This window comes from Equus przewalskii, chromosome 4 (assembly GCF_037783145.1).
Source record: "Equus przewalskii isolate Varuska chromosome 4, EquPr2, whole genome shotgun sequence".
Taxonomy (NCBI): Eukaryota; Metazoa; Chordata; class Mammalia; order Perissodactyla; family Equidae; genus Equus; species Equus przewalskii.
The window spans coordinates 8653223-8675609 of NC_091834.1; the positions used below are offsets into that span (position 1 = coordinate 8653223).

General features: G+C 35.3%; 1 long non-coding RNA gene across 13 annotated transcripts in view; it reads right to left on the reverse strand.

Moving 5' to 3' along the window:
* LOC103552449 (uncharacterized) overlaps positions 1–22387 on the reverse strand; it is a 176255-nt gene that overhangs the window by 144452 nt on the left and 9416 nt on the right. The window lies entirely within an intron of this gene.

Here is a 22387-nt window from a genome sequence, read left to right on the forward strand (position 1 = left end):
AATCTACCATTACTGTGTCTGCCTAGTTACTTAGCAGAGGACCTGGCATATAAAATATGGTCTCATGTTCTTGCAAACTTTAAAGAGATAAAGATGCTAATGATTATCTCTGCCTATCTGGCTTCCAATTTCCACAATCCTCTCTCTCTGCCTGAATTCAATATTATAGCTCTAGAAGAAATCCTAACCTTGGCCACATTTCCTTATACCTTTTGCTAATAGTCTGCTTTGGCAATAAGTTATTCTTGATTTGACTTTGGTTCTGACCTTTTGTTCTAATTCTTATAACTGGACTTCTGTGTTATTCTTTGTTCTCTAAAACACTTCTATGTAAACTGGCCATGCTATTCCAGTACCTCTAAAACTGGGTTTAGTCTTTGTTATGGGTTGAACTATGTCCTCTATAAAGATATGTTGAAGTCATAACCCCCCATATCTCAAATGTGCCATCTCCAAATGTGACCTTATTTGGGAAAAGCATTGTTACAGCTATAATTAGTTAAGATGAGGTCATAGTGGAGTAGGATGGGCCCTTAATCCAATATGACTAGTCCCCTTATAAGGAAAGGAAGATGACTGAACACAGACACAAAAGGAGAGCACCATGTGATGGCAGAGGCAGACAGAGACTGGAGTGATGCACCTGCAAGCCAAGGAGTGCCAAGGATTGTGGCCACCACCAGAAGCTATGAAAAGGCAGAGACGGGTATTCCCTAAAGCCTTCAGAGGGAGCATGGTCCTGCTGGCGCTTTGAGTTCAGACTCCTAACATCCAGAACTGTGAGACAATATATTTCTGTTGTTTTAAGCCACTCAATTTGTAGTACTTGGTTAGGGAAACCCTAAGAAATTAATGAAGTCTTGTTGCCAGTTGCTTTCCAGATAGTATAGACAATTTCGGAGTATCAGCAATCACTATGCCTACCCGACATACACACAGCAGAACACCCATAACTGGTGGAAATCTGGGTGAGAAGCTCCTATGTGTAGGTATAATCCTCAGATATCTGCTGGTCAACATATCTTTACTTCAACTTCCACAATGATTCTGTCCTCCAAGAATCTGACAAATTCCATGGGGGGAGAGGCCAAATTCTAAGTCCTACAAAATATTAAAATACTGTCTAGCCATATTTCAACATATTTTTCTTTTACCTTGCTGATCTTTATTAAAAGCCTTAAAGCTAGAGGAGCAGGAAGAAAGTACCTAAGAAGAAAGCAGCAAACACAGAGGACCACCTCCATGAAAGGAAGTCTAGTTAGCCAGAGATGGATTTACTTGTAATTCAATTAATAGCTCTGCCTGTCAGGAAAAAGACATGCAATATTTTCATGAATAAATGTGATTTCAAAAAAAGAAACAATGCATCACTTTCTGTGAAAGGAAATTACCATATCGAATGTGCATGGAAAAGGAGAAATAATTGTTGCATAGACGTGAAAAATCACAATGCATCTTTTTTTATAGTAAATCGAATGTTCCTAGTGATGTTGATAAACTGATGGCTCAGCACATCTGGGGATTTGTTCACTCCAGTCTGCAGCTGCCCTTTGCACAAAGCCTGAATTTTGCTCTCTCATGGTTTGCAGGATATAAGAAAATAAAAGAGATTTTGTAACTCCTGAGTCAGAGAAATCCTCTCATTCTTATATACAACTATACAATCCTTAGGAACAGGCTAATGTCAACACACTCAATCATTTGCGCGCGCGGTGTGTGTGTGTGTGTGTGTGTGTGTATACATACATGGGTCACATTTGTATATGTATATTGTGGTGGTGGGCTAAATCTTTTTTTAAAAAGTGTTCAAATATACCATAAACACACACACATACACTACCACATGTACCCACCCACACATATATTTTGCTACATTTGGCAAGAGTAAACGGGTCATTTGAATTAATTTAAATATTATAGTAGATTTCCTTTTTATGTGAGGTAGACCATGTGGTAATAAAGAAAACAAAGCAATTCCCGCAGAACCCATTTCTTCCCCCTGTGAGAACTTCCTCACAGTTTTGAAATACACATGCTAAGTAGAGATGGGCACTGCAAATATTTTATCCTGATGAGGAATTTTAATATGATTCAGAGAGGATAAAACAAAGACTACCAAATATTTATTTATATGTCCTTATATAGGAATAAAAAAAAAACCCCAGAAGTTCCTTATCTGAAAATTCACTGAAAGATACCATTCTCACTGTAATAAGTGACCACATTCTGCTCTGTACATCCTAGCTAGGAAACTCCTGCAAAGTGGAAGCTCAGGAAACACAGAAGAATGTATGCTAAACTTCAGGCAGGGAGACTAGTAGAATATCATCCTTCACCAACAAATCTTCTTGGGTAAGGCTTTAAAAACTGAAATATACATGAAACGTGGATGTACTACTAATCTTGTTTGAGAAAGGATACAGGGGTAGGGAGAGGTAATTGAGAAAGGGACGATGGTGATATTGTGATAGATGGGTATTTGAGAGCCTGAGCAGTGTCCAAAACTTGGAGGTTAAAGTGAAACGGAATAGAGAACTGGAAAGAACTCAGCATAGAATGATCAAGATTTAGTGGAAAAGATGGTCACTCAGAGCATATGACATCTCTCCTTCTCTCCAAGGGCATTCTTTTAAAAGTAACTAAGAAATGTGCATGAGTGTTGAGAAAGGAGAGAGAGAGAAATAGCCTACACTATTAGCACAAGAAGTTGAGATGAAATGCCAGCCCCAAGGAACAGGAATTCACTAACAACTGTCCTAGATCTAGAAACTTCAAGAATATTTATCACATATAGTGCCAATCAGACCAGATTGGAACTTGAATAAATGAACAGAAATGCTCTTGGATTCGAAAAATGTACCGTAGTTAGAAAGTGCAAAGGCTGGAGGAAGGGTTCGAAAGACTGACAGATCTTTCTCAGACCAACTACCTTGGCCACCCAATATGAAATAGTTTGAATAGCCTTATAACTATTAAGGAAATTGAGTGTGTAACTTAAAAACTCCAGGAAAAAATATCCAGGCCCAGACGGCTTCACCAGAGAAGTCTACCAAATGTTTAAAGAAGAATTACCACCAATTTTACAAATGTCTTCTAGAAAATCAAAGAAAGGGAAGCACGTCCTAGTTCATTTCATGAAATTAGCATCGCCCTGATATCAAAACCAGACAACGACAATACAAAAAAGAAAACTATAGACCAATATCCCTCATGGTTATAGATGTAAAAGTCCTTCAAATATTAGCACACAGAGCTCAGCAATATATAAAAAGAATCATATATATCATGACCAAGTAGGGTTCAATATGAGGATACAACATGGCAAAGATGGTCAATATTCAAAAATCAATCTGGGGCTCAATATTCAAAAACCATCATATACAGGCTAAAAAAAAATCAAATGATCAAAGCAATTACTATACAAAAACATTTGACAAAATTCGATACACATTCATGATTAAAAAAATCTCAGAAAAATAGAAATAGAGAGGCATTTCCTCAATTGGAGAAAGAGCACATACCAAAAACCTACAGCTAACATTAGACTTAATGTTGAAAGTCTTAATGCTTTCCCTTCAGATCGGGAACAGGTTAAGGATGTCCGTGCCTGCACTCATATTCATCATACTGCTGGAAGGCCTAGCTAGTGCAATAAAAGGCAAGAAAATGGAATAGAAGGCAAACAGATCAGAAGAATGAAATAAAACCGTTCCTATTTGCAGGTGACACGATTGTATATGTTGAAAATCCCAAGGAATCTATAAGCAAACCCCCAGAACTAATAGATGAGTTTGGCAAAGTCATGGGATACAAGATAAATACATAAAAATCAATTGTATCTCTGTATATTAGAACCAAACATGTACTATTTAAATAAATAACAAAGTTAAAAATACAACAACACAATCAGTCAAAAAGAGAACGTTTTAGGCGTTAATCTAACAAAACATGTATAGGACACGTATCTGAAAACTCCAAGATGATAATAAAAGAAGTCAAAGAAGATCTAATGAAATGGAGAGACATACGAGGTTCATACACGGAAGATTCAGCATAGTAAAGATGTGAATTCTCTCCAGATTGACAACACGTTTAATACAATTCCAATTAAAATCTGGCAAGATTTTTGTAAATATAGACAAGATTAATCTAAAATTTATATGGAAAGACAAAGGAACTAGAATAGCTAAAACACCTTTCAAAAACATGAATAAAGTGGGAAGAATCAGTTTATCAAATTTTAAGACTGACTAGACAGCTACAGTAATCAAGGTTGTGTGGTATTGGTGTAGGAATAGACAGGCAGATAATGAAACAGAATAGAAAACACAGACATAGACTCAGACAAATGTGCTTAACTGGTTTTGACAATGGTGAAAAAGCAACTCAGTGGAGGAAAGACAGTCTTTTCAGAAATGGTGCTGGTGCAATTGGACATCCACAGATTAAAAAAAAATAAACTAAGATTTCACATCTTATGCAAAAATTAACTCAAATTGGATCATATACTTAAATGTAAAATAGAAAACTAGAAAATCATAGAGAAAATCTCAGGATCTAGGGCTGGCACAGAATTCTTAGGCATGACACAAGCATGTTCCATAAAAGGAAACATTGATAAATTGGACCTCATCAAGATTAAAATCTTTTGGTCAGAAAAACTCTGTTAAGAAGATGGAAAAACAAGGTATAGACTAGGAGAAACTATTTTAAACCACATATATGACAAATGACTAGTATTTAGAATACATAAAAAATTCCCACAACTCAACAGTAGGAAAATTAAACAAGCCAATTAGAAAAAAATAGATAAAAGACATGAAGAGAAATTTCACTGAAGGGGAATGACAAATGACAAATAAGCACATGAAAAGATGTTTAACATCATTAGCCATCAGGAAAATGCAAGTGAAACCCACAATGAGATATCATTAAACACCTGTCAGAGTAAAAGAAAAAATAGTGACAACACCAAATGTAGGTGAGGATGCAGAGAAACTGGCTTACAAACGTTTGTATATCCATACAATGAAACACCACTTCGCAATAAAAAGGAATGTATTAAGATACATGAAACAGCATGGATGCATGTTAAAAGCATTATGCTAAGTGGAAGAAACCAAACAAAAAGCACTAAATATAGTATCATTCCATTTATATGAAATTCTAGAAGAGACAAAATCATAGTAATAGAGAGCAAATCACTGGTTGCCAGGGGCTAGGGATTGGAGAGAAAAATTGATTATAAAGGGCATAAATGGTTTTGGAGCAATAGATATGTTCTATATTATGATGATGAATATATTCGTCAAAGTCGTCAAATGTGCACTGAAAAGTTGTGAATTTTATTTTACATATATTATAGCTCAATAAAGTTAACTTTCCCCAACACAAAACAAATGAACCAAACTGTTCATCAATTTAAAAACACAATCACACAGGAAAAGTATAATTATTTCAAGTAATTTTGTAATATATTACTCTGACCATACATTCTTAGTGAAGTTTATTCTAAGGACTGAAAACTGTTTAAAGAAATCTTAAACTTTAGTCAGCGTGCTTTTTGTTAGCAGTACTATTGGTATGATAATTTTGAAAGTATTTTTTTTGTTTGTTTGCTTTGTTTTTTGGCCCTGAGCTAACATCCGTTGCCAATCTTCCTCTCTTTTTTTTTTTTGCTTGAGGAAGACTGTCCCTGAGCTAACATTTATGCCAATCTTCCTCTATTTTGTATGTGGGATGCTGCCACAACATGGCTTGATGAGCAGTATGTCTGTCCACGCCCGGGATCTGAACCCGTGCACCCTAGGTTGCTGAGGTGGAGTGTGTGAACTTAACCACTATGCCACTGGGCTGGCCCCACAGTTTTCAAAGTATTTTAAGTGACTTATGTAATAAAGCAAATAAGTAAATATTTAAATATTATTAGTAAACAACATTTCTAGTGTCACAGAAAATATAGGAAAACATAAAATGAAAGAAATTGACAAAACAATCCTGCAATGGAAATATCAATATGAGGTCCACACTTAAAAAAATATATATATAGTTACTAGCTTTAACCTACAAAAGGGTCTAAAAAGAATAATACTCCAATAGCAATTAGCACAGCTAATGTTCAAATTTCCATTTCTAAATACAATTCACCACTTATAAGGAACCAGCACTTGAAGAAATGGCTGCTTCTAGAGCTGTGGATGGGAAAGAACAAAGTGAGCCTGGGACAACTTGTTGTGATAAAAACCAAGAAAGGGCTCAACAGTTAGTGGGGTCATGTCAAAAAAGACAGTGATCTAATTAATGTGGCTCCCTCTGGTCACATTTGGGACAATTTAAACACCAAAAAGAATAATGACTTTAAGTGATCATAACATATTAAATAAACTTAAAAAAAAAAATCCCCAAGTCCACAGCAAGACTCTGAACGAATAAAAAACAGAAAAGAGAAAAAGAGAGGGGGAAATCTCTTCTTTACAAAAAATATCACAGAACAAATGCAAAAGAAATGGTAAAATTTGAAAGCTAGCCATTTTGCAACCCTGAGTGTGATCAATGGTTCATACAAGTTCCACTGACAAGTTCAAAAGCCATCAGGACGCAAGTTATTAGGCATCAGATATGCCAAATATTATCTCTTAGGGTGCTAATTAAAACAAGAAAAATGTATCTTAAAATTGAAAGATCAGGGGCTAGCCTGGTGGTATAGAGGTTAAGTTTGCGAGCTCTGCTTCAGCAGCCTGGGATTCACGGGTTTGGATCCTGGGCATGGGCCCACACACTACTCATCAAGCTATGCTGTGGCAGCATCCCACATACAAAAATAGAGGAAGATTGGCACAGACATTAGCTCAGGGCCAATCTTCCTCACCAAAATAAATAAATAAAACATTGAAGATCTGCAAGTCATTACCTTAACAAGATGGTCCAACTTAGCATCACTTATAGTGGAACACCTTGACATAAGTGGACCTCAGATTTGACTGCAATGTGATGAAAACAACATCACCTATTAACTGTTCTTGCTAAAAATGTTTATTCCAAAGCTTATCAAGCCTCTAGACCTAATCATCAATTTATGGAAAATACAATAGATGAATTATCAAGTTAATTGTCACCATGAGAAAATAACAAATAAAAGTTATTCTTGGACAATTGGCGGTAATTTAATATAAACTGTGTGTTAGATGATGTTATGGAATTATTTATAATTCTTTTAGGTATACAAATGTATTGTGGCCATGTAGCAAATTCCCTTATTCTTAGTAGCTACATGTTGAAATATTTAGGGGTGAATGTTATGCTGTCTGTAATTTACCTTCAAATAATTCATGGGGAAAATACATATACACAAAGAGAGCAAGAGTGTGGGAAAGAAAGTGTGCCAAAATGTTAATCAAATGCCAGATGAAGGGTAAATATAAGTGTTCACTATTTTACCTTTCTTTTAACTTTTCTATAAGTTTGAATTTTTCCAAATAAAAAATAGGGGAAAATGGTTCAAATAAAAAGATACACAAATAAGTTTTTCAACTGGAATGCTGAAAGGAAAAATAGTTTTTATTGAAATTCACTACCTTGATATATGTTCTTTCTTTGAGAGCACAGAATAGAAAATCTATTTCTTTCTGACAGTACATGCTTCCAAACTCCCCCATAACTCCTGAAAATATCACTAATTTTCTTTCTACAAATGTGGAAACTGGTTATCATTGTTTAAAAAGTAGAAAAAAAATCCAGCCAATTTAAGTTAAGGCTTGATAATAAATTAAACCTGGCACAGTTTTGGAAAAATAAGGTAATAATAAATAATTTAATAAAAATTAAAGAAAACAAAAACAGTAAGGCTAATACCACGTTCATGGAATGGGCAGTTAAATATCATAACAATTTTACTCTCCCCTAAGTTATCTATAGATTCATAATAATTCTACACAAAACTCAGATTTTTAAATAAAATTTGACAAGCTGAATCTAGAATTTATATGTAAGTGTGAAGGGACAAGAATCAAGTTGTTCATGAAGAAAAAAATAGAGGAAACTTACAATAAAACAAAGTCGGGATTTTCCTAAACAGGAAACAAAAGTGTAAATCATAGAGGATTTACCACATTAAAATGAGTAACAGTGAAAAAATTAGCCACCATAAAGAGAACAAATGACAAAAGAAATGTGTAAAACAAGTGACCAACAAACGATTAATGTGCAACATATAGACAACTCCTAAAAGCAAGCAACAACAAACTATTGCATAGAAAAATTTGACTAAGGGAAAACGGTCAAGAAAAATAAACAGAAATTCACAAAAGAGGAAGTAATACTGGTGTTTATTAGTTATTAATGAAATGCAAATTAAGACCACGATGTGATACTATTTCTCATCCATCAGATTGGCAAAAATTTTACAGTTGTCCAATATCAAATCTATGCTAGAATGTGAAGCAATTTGAATCCTTGTCCGCAACTGGTGAGGGTGTCTATTGCAACAACCACTTTGGAAATCATTTGGCATTGTCGGAAATAGTGCCCTATAATCCAGCATTATACACCTTACAGGAATTCCTGCATATGTGTGCTAGGAGACAAGTGCATAAATCTCTCTATTGCAGCCATGTTCATAATAGCAAACCCTAAACGTCCAAGAACAGTAGGATAGATAAATAAGTTGTAGTATAATTGCATAATGGAATGCTACACACCATTGAAAATTGATTCTTATTGATACATAAGAATGGATCTTAAACATCATATTGAGTAAAAGAACCAAATCATAGGAAAAAAAAGCAGTTCATTTAGATTACATTCAAAAACAGATAAAACAAAGTTTTGTTGAAGGATACAAACATAGATAGGAAGAAAAATCCAGTAAAGGTAAGGAAATAGAGGATTAGTATAAATTGTTGTACACTGATTACCACTAGTAAGGAGGGAAGGAGAGTAACGCAAGAGAGCCCCATAAATGGATTCTGCGGCACAGTGATATTTTCTTTCTTGGCCTTGGTGTTAGCAAAAAGGTGGACATTTCATAATTTTTTCTTCTTTAAACAAAATGAATATGTTGTCATAAACTCCACTGTTAGAATGCTATATTTCTCTACATTTTAAAAAACTTAATGATAGCCACTAAAAGAATAGAAAGACAATCTACAGCTTCCAAATTAACAAAGGGAAAATATGGGAATTTTATTGATCAAAGGCCAGGGAAGATAAAATATAAAAAGACAACTGAGATTGAAAACAAGATAAACATCTCTCTGAACGAGAAACTGAAAGAAAATGCGATGGTCAGCAGGGCTGAAACCACAAGTCTTTTGAGCTCTAAGTGTGGAAGCAGAGCCTGAGAGTTTCAGTTACATGAGGTAAAGATGTCAGAAAGAGATTCATCTAAGACAAGAAATCAGAGAGCCATACTCACAGCTCAATGCCAGGGATTGGGGTGGAGCTGCCCTGGTCATAAAAGGGCACTAAGGGGGAAAAAACCAACAAATTGTGGTTGACCAAAACAGCAAGTGGCTATAGTTTTTAGGAAGCTATGAGCATAAAGAAACGGGAGGACATAGAAACAGTCTCATAAACAAGAACGGAAACCAACTGCCTGCTGGTTCAGATCTTGATCTGCATTATGTGTACATCTCAGAAGAACTTGAGCATGAACTTATCACTATATTACATAAGACCTGGTTCTAGATTGAGAGGCTGTATGGTTCTACTAGAGGCAACCTCAAACCTGAGACTGAGAAAATGAGAGAGAGAGAATGGGAGAGAGATAGAAAGTGAGCTTTCTAATCAAAATGAGCCTGAAAACTAAATTCCAAAACATATGAAATAACTAAAGACAGTCAACAAAATCACTAATCAGAATGTTTTGACAAAATCAGAGGGGCTGGCCCTGTGGTCGAATGGTTAAGTTCGCGCCCTCCACTGCAGGCGGCCCAGTGTTTCGTCAGTTTGAATCCTGGGTGCGGACATGGCACTGCTCATCAAACCATGCTGAGGCAGCGTCCCACATACCACAACTAGAAGGACCCACAAGGAAGAATATACAACTATGTACTGGGGGGCTTTGGGGAGAAAAAGGAAAAAATAAAATCTTCAAAAAAAAAAGAATGCTTTGACAAAATCAGAAACATTTGACAAAAAGTTTTAAAACCAGTGAGTTTTAAAAGTACATAAAAATAATTACATCTATAGAAATAAAGAAAAATAATGACACACAGAGCAAGATATGAAATGAAAAAGGTGATTTTGAAATAGGGTCAAAAATTTAGAAATGCAAAATAAAGTCAATGCCAGTGATGGTGACAGTGTAAATTAGTAAAACGGAAGATGGTACTGAGGAATTCCCACAATGCAGTGCAGAGATAAATAATATTTTCTTATGAAAGAGTAATAAAGAGATATACAGAAGAGACAAGAAGTTCCAAAACACATCTCGTAGAAGTTTCAAAAGAAAAGATGGGACTGAATGGCAGAGAGAATTTCCAGAATTGAAAATCTGCAATGTACAATACAAATAGACAGGCACCTTATGGAATAATAATACAAGTAGTCCCTTAAGAAGCTATAATTTGTATGTAACTAAAAACCAAGAAAACAACTTCAAGATACACAAAGTAGGCAATAAAAGAAAAAATAGACAAATTGGACTTCATCCAAATTAAAAAATTTTGTGCATCAAAGGACACTATCAAGAGAGTAAAAAGACAGTCCACAGAATGGCAGAAAATATTTTCAAATCATGTATCTGTTAAGGGATTAATATTAAGAAAGAACTCCTAAAATTCAACAACAAAAGACAAAACAACTCAATTTAAAAATGGGCAATCCACTTGAACAAATATTTCTCCAAAGAAGATATACAAATAGACAATAAGCACATGAAGAGATGTTCATTAGTCATTAGGGAACATCACTAGTCATTAGGGAAATGCAAATCTAAACCATAATGAGATACCACTCCACACCTGTTAAGACGGTTATTATAAAAAAAAAAAAAGAAAAATAGTAGATGTTGGTGAGGATGTGGAGAAATTGAAATCCTTGTGCATTTCTGGTGGGAATGTAAAATGGTGCAGCTGCTTTGAAAATAGTTGGGCAATTCCTCAAAAAGCTAAACACATATTGCACACCTATGTTCACAGCAGCATTATTTGCAACAGTCAAAAGGTGGAAACAGCCCAAGTATCCACTGGAGGAGGAATGGATAAACACATACAATGGAATATTATTCAATCCTAAAAAGGAATAAAATATTGAAACATGCTACAATGTGAATGAACCTCAAAAAACATTATGCTCAGTGAAATAAGCAAGTCATAAGAGGACAAATACTATATGATTTCACTTATGTGAAGTAATGAGAGAAGTTAAATTCATAGAAACAGAAAGTCGAATGGTGCTTTCCAGGGACTAGGGAGGAGGGCAGAATAGGGAGTTGTTAAAGGGTGCAAAGTTTCAAGTTTCAGTTTTGCAAGATGAAGAATTCTGTGGATGGATGGTAGTGATGGGAGCACAACAAGTGAATGTATCTAATGCCACTGAACTGTACATTTTAAAAGGTTAAGATGGTAAATTTTATGTGCATTACAGCACAAATTTAAAAAAAAAGCTAAACATAGAATTACTATATGACCCAGCAATTCCTCTACTTCAAGATTATACCAAAAAGAATTGAAGGAAGGACTCAGATAGATACTTGTACACCAGTGTTCACAGTAGCATAATTTATAATAGACAAAATATGGAAATAACACAAGTATACATCAACAAATGAATGAATCAACAAAATGTGGTCTATACATACAATGGCATACTATTTAGCCATAAAAAATGAAGTTCTGATACATGCTACAACATGGATTCAACAACAGATTTGATCAAGTGGAAGAAAGAATCATTGAACTTGAAAACAGGTCATTTGAAATTATGAGTCAGAGGAATAAAAGAAAAAAGAATGAAGAAAAGTGAAATGAGCCTTAGGAATTCAGAGGACGTCATCAAATAAACCAATATATGCATTATGGGAGTTACAAAAGGAGAGTAGAGAGAGAAAGGGACGGAGTCTACTTGAAAAAATAATGGCCAAAACTTCCCCAAACTGAGACAGGAAATGAATATACAAGCTCAAGAAATAAAAAGAACTCCAATGAGGATAAATTCAAAAATGCCCATGCTGAGACACGGTATAATAAAATGGCCAAAAGTCCCAAAGAAAGGATCTTGGAAGAAGCAAGACAAAAGTGACTCATCACATACATGGGAGCGCCCGTAGGATTATTAGTAGATTTCTCAGCAGAAATTTCACACACAGAAGAGAGTGGGATGATATATTCAAAGTGATGAAAGAAGAAAACTGCCAAATAGGAATACTATATCTGGAAAAACTATCCTTCAAAAATGAAGGTGAAATTAAGACTTTCCCTGATAAATAAAAGGTGAGGAGGTTCACTGCCACAAAAACCACCCTACAGGAAATGCTAAAGGGAGTTCTTCACGTTGAAGTGAAAAGACATTAGGCAGTAACACAAAAACATACAAGAACATAAAGTTCTCTGGTAAAGGTAAATATGTAGAGAAATACAGAATCCTCAAGTATTGTAATGTTGGCACATAAAACACTTTTAATTCTGGCATAGCATGTAAATGACAAAAGCATTAAAATAACCATAAATCTATAGTTATATTAACAGATATACAATATAAAAAGATATAATTTGTGACATCAATAACATATACTTGGGCGGGTGAAGATGTAAGTGAGTAGAGTATGTGATTTAATTTAACATGTTATCAGTTTAAAATAGACTGTTATAACTTCAAGATGTTTTATATGATCTCCATAGTAACCACAAAATACTATAGAAAATACATAAAAAGAAATGGGAAAGGAATCAAAGCATGTAACTACAAAAAAATCAATGAAACACAAAGAAAGATAGCAAGAGAGGAAAAGAGGGACAACATAGCTACAAGACATAAGGAAAACCATTAACAAATGGCAATAGTAAGTCTTTCCTTAGAAGTAATTACTTTCAATATAAATAGATTTAACTGCCCAATTAAAAGACATAGAGTGATTGAATGGATTAAAAAAACCCCACAAGATCCATCTATTTGCGGTCTACAAGAGACTCACTTTAAATCTACGAACACACACACGCTGAAAGCAAAAGGATGGAAAGTCCATGCTATGTAAATAGTAAACAGAGCAGGGTGACCATAATTATAACAGACAAAATAGATTTTAAGTCAAAAACTGTCACAAGAAATAAAGGAGGACATTTTGTACTGATAAAAGGGTAAATTCACCAGAAAGATATAACAAATTTAAATTTATATGCACCTAACATCAGAGCTCCCAAACATATGAGGCAAGCACTGACAGAATTGTAGGGAGAAAAAGACAGCAACACAATGACAGTAGATTTCAATAGCCCACTTTTAATAATGGATAGAAAAACCAGACAGAAAATCAATAAGGAAACAGAGGCCCTGAACACCACTATAGACCAATTAGACCTAATAGGCATCTACAGAACATTCCACCCAATAATAGCAGAAAATACATTCTTCTCAAGTGTACATGGAAAATTCTCGAGGATAGACCACATGTTAGGCCACAAAACAAGTTTTAGCAAATTTAAGAAGATTGAAAACATACCAAGTATTTTTTCTGACAACAATGGGATGAAAATAGAAAACAATAGAAAAAGTAAAACTTGAAAATTCACAAAAATGTACAAATTAAACAATACACTCTTAAAAAAAACCAATGGGTCAAAAAAGAAATCACACTATTTGAGACAAACAAAAATAAGAAAACAGCATACCAAAACTTACGGGCTATAGTGAAAGCAGCAATAAGAGGGAATTTTATGGCAGCAAACTCATTAAAAGAGAAGAAAGATATCAAATCAACAACCTAAATTTCCACATTAAGGAACTAGAAAAGAAGCACAAACTAAATCCAAAGTTAGCAGAAAGAAGGAAATAATACAGATTAGAGCAGAAAAAAGTGAAATAGAGAATAGAAAAGCAATAGAAAAAATTAACAAAATGTAGAGTTGATTTTTTGAAAAATCAACAAGATTGACAAATCCTTAGCTAGACTAAGAAAAAAAGAGAAAAGACCCACATAAATAAAAGAAAAAAATGAAAGGGAGATATTACAATTGATGCCACAGAAATAAAAAGGATTATAAGAGACTACTATGAACATTGACTCACTAACAAGCTGGATAATCTAAAAGAGATGAATAAATTACTAGAAATATAGAACTTAACCAGACTGAATCATGAAGAAATAAAAAATCTGAACATACCTATAATCGATAAGAAGTTTGAATCAGTAATCAAAAACCTCCCAACAAAGAAAAGCCCAGGACCAGAGGGCTTCTCTAGAGAATTCTACCAACGTCTAAAGAAGAAAACACCAATAGTTCTTAAAACTGTTCCAAAAAATTGAAGAATGAACACTTCCAAACTCAGTTTATGAGGTCAGCATTACCCTGATACCAAAGCCAGATAAAGATACTACAAGAAAAAAAACCTACCTACAAACAAATATCCCTATTTAATATTGATTAAAAAATCTTCAACAAAATACTAGCAAACTGAATACAACAGTACATTAAAAGCATTGCACCACGACCAAGTGAGATTTATTCCTGGAGTGCAAGGATGGTTCAACACACAAAAAACAATCAACTTAATACACCCCATTAACAGACAGAGGGACAAAAACCACAGGATCATCTCAATTGTTGCAGAAAAAGCATTTTACAAAATTCAACACCCTTTCATGATTAAAAATACTCAACAAACTAGGAATAGAATGAAATCACCTCAACATAATTAAGGCTATATATGAAAAGCCCACAACTAACATTATACTCAATGGGTAAAAACTGAAAGCTTTTCCTCTAAGATCGGGAAAAAGGGAAGGATGCCCATTGTCATCATTTCTATTCAACATAGTACTGGAAGTCCTAGCCAGAGAAATTGATCAGGAAAAAAAAAGGCATCCAACTTGCAAAGGAAGAAGCAAGAGTATCTCTGTTTACAGATGACATGATATTATACATAGAAAACTAAAGTTTCCACAAAAAAACCTATCGGAACTAAAAAACTGATTCAGTAAAAGTCGCAGGATACAAAAAAAAAAGAAAACCCCAAATCAGTTGCATTTCTATACACTAACAATAAACAATCCAAAAAAGGAAATTAAGAAAACAATCCCATTTACAATAATATTCGAAAAAACCCAAAATACTTAGGAATAAACTTAACCAAGATAGAAAAAGACTTGTACACTGAAAACTGGAAAACATTACTAAAAGAAATTAAAGAAGACATAGATAAATGGAAAGCTATCACATATTCATGGATTGGAACACTTCATATTGTTAAAATGTCCACACAACCCAAAGCAATCTAGGGATTCGATGCAATTCCTATGAAAATCCCAAAGACATTTTTGCTGAAATGGAAAACAATACCTTAAAATTCACATGGAATCTCAAGGGACTCCAAATAAAACTTGAAAAAGAAGAAAAAAGTTGTAGGCCTCACATTTCTGGATTTCAAACCACATTACAAAGCTATAGTAATCAAAACAGTGTGGTACTGTGTAAGACAGACATACAGACCAACGGAACAGAATAGAGAGGCTAGACAGGAATCCTCATGCATATGGTTAAATGACATTGGATAAGGTTGCCAAAACCACACAGTGAGAAAAGGACAGATTTCAACAAATGGTGCTGGGGAAAGTGGGTATCCACATGTCAAAGAATGAAGTTGGATCTTTACTTTATACCATATATAAAAATTAACTCAAAATGGATGAGAGGTCTACGCATAAGACATAAATCTGTAAAACTGTAAAAGCAAACATAGAGGAATAGCTTCCTAACAATAAATCTGGAAACGATTTCATGGATACGACACCAAATGCACAGGCAATAAAAGCAAAAATAGACAAATGGGACTACACCAAACTTTAAAACTTCTGTGCATCAAAGGAAACAATCAACAGAATGAAAAGGCAACTTACAAAATAGGAGAAAATATTTGTAAACTATATATACGATATGAAATTAATATCCACAATATACAAAGAACTCCAATAACTTAAAAATGACAGCAACAAAACCCTTGATTTTAAAATGTGAAAAAGACTTGAATAGACATTGCTCCAAAGAAGATCTACACATGGCCAAGAAGCACGTGAAAACATGTTCAACATCACTAATCATTAGAGAAATGCAATGAGGTATCACACACACACACACACAGACACAAAACCCAGAAAATAGCAAGTGTTGATGAAGATGTGGAGAAATTGGAACTCTTTGCACTGTTAGAGGGAAGGTAAAATGGCGTAACCCTATGGAAAAAGAGTATGGAGCTTTCTCAAAAAATTAAAAATAGAATTATCACATGATCCAGCAATTCCATTTCTGGGTATTTACCCAAAAGAACTGGAAGCAGGATTGAAGACATTTTGCACACCCACGTTCATGGTAGCATTTATTCACAAAAGCCAAAAGATGGAAGCAACCCAAATGTCCATCAAAGGATGAATTGGATTAAAAAAATGTAGTATATCCATACAATGGAGAATTATTCAGCCTTAAAAAGGAAGGAAACTCTGCCATATACTACAACATGGATGAACCTTAAGGACATTTTGCTAAGTCAAATATGTCAGTCACCAAAAGACAAACACTGTATGATTCCACTTACGTGAGGTATCTAAAGCAATCAAACTCATTCAAATGAAGATAGAATGGTGGTCGCCAGGGGTTAGAGGAAGGGGGATATGGGGAGCTGTTGCTCCATGTGGATTGGGTTTAAGTTCTGCAAGACGAAAAAGTTCTAGAGGCCAGTTGCACAACAAAGCGAATGTAGTTAGCACTACTGAATGGTACATTTAACAACGGTTAAGATGGTAAATATTATGTTGTGTGTTTTTTACCACAATTAAAGTAACAGAAAACACCCAGGCCAAAAGACCATGCAGCCATCTTACAAAATTACATTAAAGTTAACACCTTCCTACCTGCTTCCCATCCCCATCTCTCTTTCTTTCCCATTTCCTATCCCTCTAGATGCAACTACTAGATGCAACTACAGTGGGGTCAAATATCATTGCTAGAGAGGCGTTATAAAGAGGGGAGAAAGGGGCACCCTTTTCTCTAGCAGCAGGTTGTCCAATTGTACTGAGCCCCAACCAGGGGAAGAAGGGATGGCCTGCCTTTGAGAGGAGATCAAAGTGCTGATCAAGAAATGGCACTTAGCATTCTAGTTTCCAATACAGGATTACAGTTTAGAACTTAGAGGTAACTGGGAATGAGCCCAAGAGTCAAGGTGCATGCCTAGTTTTAATCCATTGGCAGAAAAAGAAATTTGCCACTGAGCTTGTTTAAAGGGACAATGGGAAACAAAAATAAGGATGTGTTCTAATTATATTCAATGTGTGTTACCTGTCCAGTGTACTGGTTTCAAATGCTAATATATATAATGTTAACATAGAGAAAAAGTTGGAAAGGCTATACACTAAATGTTTAACAGTAGTCATCTTCAGGGTTGTATTAAAAATGGGGGCATTTGACAATAGACACATGAAAAGATGCTCATCATCACTGATCATCAGGGAAATGTAAATCAAAACTACACTAAGATATCACCTTACACCTGTTAGAATAGCAAAAAAATAACCAAAACAAAAAGTGACAAATGTTGGAGAGGTTGTGGAGAAAAAGGAACTCATACACTGTTGGTGGGAATGCAAACTGGTGCAGCCACTATGGAAAACAGTATGGAGATTTCTCAAAAAATTAAAAATAGAAATACCATATGACCCAGCCATCCCACTACTGGGTATCTATCCAAAGAACTTGAAATCAGCAATTCCAAGAGACCCATGCACCCCTATGTTCATCGCAGCATTATTTACAATAGCCAAGATGTGGAAGCAACCTAAGTGCCCATCAACTGATGATTGGATAAAGAAGATATGGTATATATATACAATAGAATACCACTCAGCCATAAAAAAGGATAAAATCGTCCCATTCACAACAACATGGATGGACCTTGAGTGTATTATGTTAAGTGAAATAAACCAGATAGAGAAAGACAAACTGTATGACTCCACTCATAGGTGGAAGTTAAACATATAGACAAAGAGAAGTGATTGGTGGTTACCTGGGGAAAGAGGGGGGTGGGGGGAGGGCACAAAGGGTGAAGTGGTGCACCTACAACACGACTGACAAACAATAATGTACAACTGAAATTTCACAAGGTTGTAAACTATCATAATCTTAATAAAAAGTTAATAAAAAGGGGGGCATTTGAAAGGAGATTTTTATTCTTCACTCACTATACATCTATACTATTTTAATTATTTGCAAGAAGTATACATTGATATATCACTTATATAAGCCATGTGAGATTTTTAAAGTCAGAATTTGGAATTAACATATTATGCAGGTATATTTCATATAAGTAATGGGTCTGCCTAAGTACTGTCCACTTTGCTATAACCAGATATTAGTGAACCTCTTGGAAAAGACAAACTTTCTTTGAAATTGTTTGTCCCCAGGCATTGATAATAAGGCCAGGCGTGAAGACTGTGTTTTCTAGATTTTTCTTTTTTTCTGTAGCAAAAAAAGGAAAAAAGAAGGAAGGAAAAGAGGGAGAGAGGGAGGGAGGGGGTGAAGGAGGGAGTAAGTGAGAGTGAGATAGGTTGAATCTCCTTTTCCCTATAAATTTTTAAACAGAAAAAAGAAAAAAAACCTCGCTCACTCTATTAGTTCCTGCTGACAGTGGATGAGTTCACCATGAGGGAATATCAGCGTTATAGTGCTGTCTGCCTGTAATCTTTTCCATTTTTTAAAGCACCTTTATAGACAGCATAATTTTATGGAGAAATTTTACCTCAACATGGTGCTTCCAAAGTTAAGAATTACCAACAATTCTTTTACTTGAATTCCTTTTTTAACAAAGAAAGGACATCAGCTTACAGATGCTTACAAAAAGAAGCAATGTGGGAAACATTCTTTGAAAATAATTAATGATAAATGATAAACACTGCTTTCCTGGATATTCTGCCATTATTTTGGCCCTTCCTCACACGTTACCACTAGCATCTTACAGAGCTGCTTTCTGCCAACATAAGCACTGTGTGAAAACTGTATAAACATAGCTGGGAAGCACAGATCAATGACCTCTGTATGACTTTGTAGCAACTTTGCAAGATGGAAGCCTAACTTGACATGTGGATTTGGTGGTTTGACCAGCCTTGGCTAACATCGGGTCCACATGTAAGAGGAGCGTGCAGTGCCTCCCTACCCCAGAGCACCAGCTCAGTCTCATGCGCCATGAGTCACAGTGGTGGAAGAGAGCCTCTTTCCTGGCTGTCTTGACTCACTCGGGAGCAGAAGAGGATGCTCATTGGGGTTGTGGTCCTGTGTTACATGAGAGACTGTGGTGAGCTAAATGGCTTCACCAAGATGCAACCAAATCCTTCAAATTAGTAGAGGACAGGATGAGGATGACCAAATTCACTGATGATTTGAGTTGGCAAAGTTCTATGAAGTTCTAACCTTAGCTCTGGGCTCATAAATCATGTTTTTCTTTGTCTTTTTTTTTTTTTTTGAGGAAGATTAGCCCTGAGCTAACATCTGCTGCCAATCCTCCTCTCTTTTGCCAAGGAAGACTGGCCCTGAGCTAACATCTGTGCCCATCTTCCTCTAGTTTATATGTGGGACGCCTACCACAGCATGACTTGCCAAGCGGTGCCATGTCCATACCCGGGATCTGAATCGAAACCTGGGCCACCGAAGCGGGACTTGCGAACTTAACGGCTGAGCCACTAGGCTGGCCCCTTTTCTTTGTCTTTTTGACTTCTAATAGTTAAATGGCTGCAGCTGAAATTGCCTTTTCAATAAATTCTATAGGAATTTACAGTCTATTTAAGAGTGAATCAACATTCAAAGTCTATCTTGGAACAGACCCAAATGTCCCAACTTGCCTCAGAACCCATGTTTCTTTGGACGGCACAGATATGGCCTTTTCCAACAGCTATCCACTATTGCATTCTCCAGGATTCGTGTGTTTTTCTTTTTTTAAACTGAAACCACCCATTCCAGGTTTTTAACTTTTTTACTTATACAGCAGTATCATCTTATGGGAACTAAATTGTAATGTGCACTAGTGATTTGTCTAATTAATGTTACTAAAAGTGTTGCTCTTTTAGATAAACTCCTAAGACTGCTTTAGTTGCAAACTAATAAATAATACAGGGAATATAAGAAAAACGTTAGAACAAAATGTGTTAATCACTCTTTTCCTGATATAACCAACCACAACCCCTCTCAGAACCTAAAGTGATGTATTGGTTTAGATAATTCAGGGACCTATAATTTCATGTGCCATTCAGTCAAGGCTACTCACACATTGCTACCTTCATTTCTTTTCCTATAATACTTGTCATTCTCCATCTTCCACTTACTTTCTTACTGCTTTATATCACTTATATCCTTAAAGATCCAAGTTGCAGTTAATCTCATTAAATAAATATTCCCATATTTACCTCACTCTATTAGGATTTCTATTCCATGTTGTCTTAGGTTTTGCTCACTTTGACTTAAAATCTTTATCACTTCATTTTCAAAACACTATTTTCTCTAATCACTCATGACTTCTTGTGTTTCTCCTCTGATCTCTGATTGCACTGTGTCTAAGTTTCCTTTTGGTCTCTTCTGCTTCCACCTACTCCTTAGATGGTGATATTCCCCAGGATTCTTCCCTGGGTGTTCTTCCCTTCAAAATCTGTACACTCTCCCTGCACGATATCATCCTGAAGTGTCTCTCCTGAGCTCTCTAGGTTTATCATCTAGATGCCTACTAGACATAGTTCCAAATAAGCCACATCAACTACAAACACAAAATGTTCAAAAGTGAGTTTATAACTCAGCCCCTGTCCAAACTAGCTTTCCCCCCGAATTCCTGATTTGTTAATGGCAAAATTCTCCAACCAATCACCCTTTCTGTACTCCTTTATTTTCCCAAATAAAGTCAATAGTCAAGTCTTGTCAGCTCTACATCTTTAATAGCTTACATATTCATCGCTTCCTTTCCAACCCACTCTATATGTATATTACTGATTTCCATTATAAACATACCTATTGAAAGACTTCAGGCTTTCATCATATCTCATATAGACTAACTAGTGGAAGTATAGAGGATAGATTGGATGGGAGCATTGTATTTGCATGAGCAATGTAAAATGATTATTCATTGTGTCATCATTCAAGAAATATTTTTAAGCACCTAATCTGGGGCAGAAAAATGGTACAACTAGTCCAAATGAAAAGTAGGAGGACGAGTGGCAGATGAGTCTGGCATATAGTGGTAGAATTTTCTGTATTAATTTCTGTCTTTACTTTTACATTGCTTAAGTAGAACACTGCAAATGTTTCATGTAATTTAGATAATTCTTTCATATCTACAGTGGCTTTGGTCTCCAACTATCTAAGATCCATGGAAATTTGTGCAAGAGAAGAAAACTCATTTGAACATGTTGGTTTTGGGGGTAGGTGGGTTATTGAATTATTATTTTTAAATTGAAGTAAAATTCACATAACATAAAATTAACATTTTAAAGTGAACAATTCAGTGGCATTTATTTAGTGCTTTCCAAATGTTGTGCAAACACCATCTCTGTAAAGTTCTCAAACATTTTCACCACCCCAAAGGAAAACCTTTTAACCATTAATCACTTGCTCCCATTCTCCTCCCTTTCTCACTGATAGGCATCAATGTGCAATCTATTTCTATGGATTTACCTATTCTAGATATTTCACATAAATGGTATCATACGTAGGTGAGCTTTATGTCTGACTTCTTTTACTTAGCATAATGTCTTAAATGTTCGTCGACAATGTAGCATGTTTCAGTACTTTATGCCTTTTTATGGCTGAATAATATTCTATTGTATGTATATACCACATTTTGTTTATCCATTCATACACTGATGAACATTTGGGCTGTTTCCACCTTTTAGCTATTATGAATAGTGCTGCTATGAACATATATGTACACTTATTTGTTTGACTATGTGTTTTAAATTATTTTGTATATACACCTAGGAGTGGAAATATTAGGTCATACTATGCATATCTTTTTGAGGAATTGCCAAACTGTTTTCTAAAGCAATTGTCACATTTTACATTCCCCGCAACAAAGCACAAGAGTTCCAATTTCTCCACATACTCACCAACACTTTTTATTTTCCATTTTTCTGGGGGGGGGGTGGTTTGCTTTGTTTTGTTTGCCATTCTAGTGGGTGTGAAGTGGTACTTCACTGTGGTTTTGATTTTCA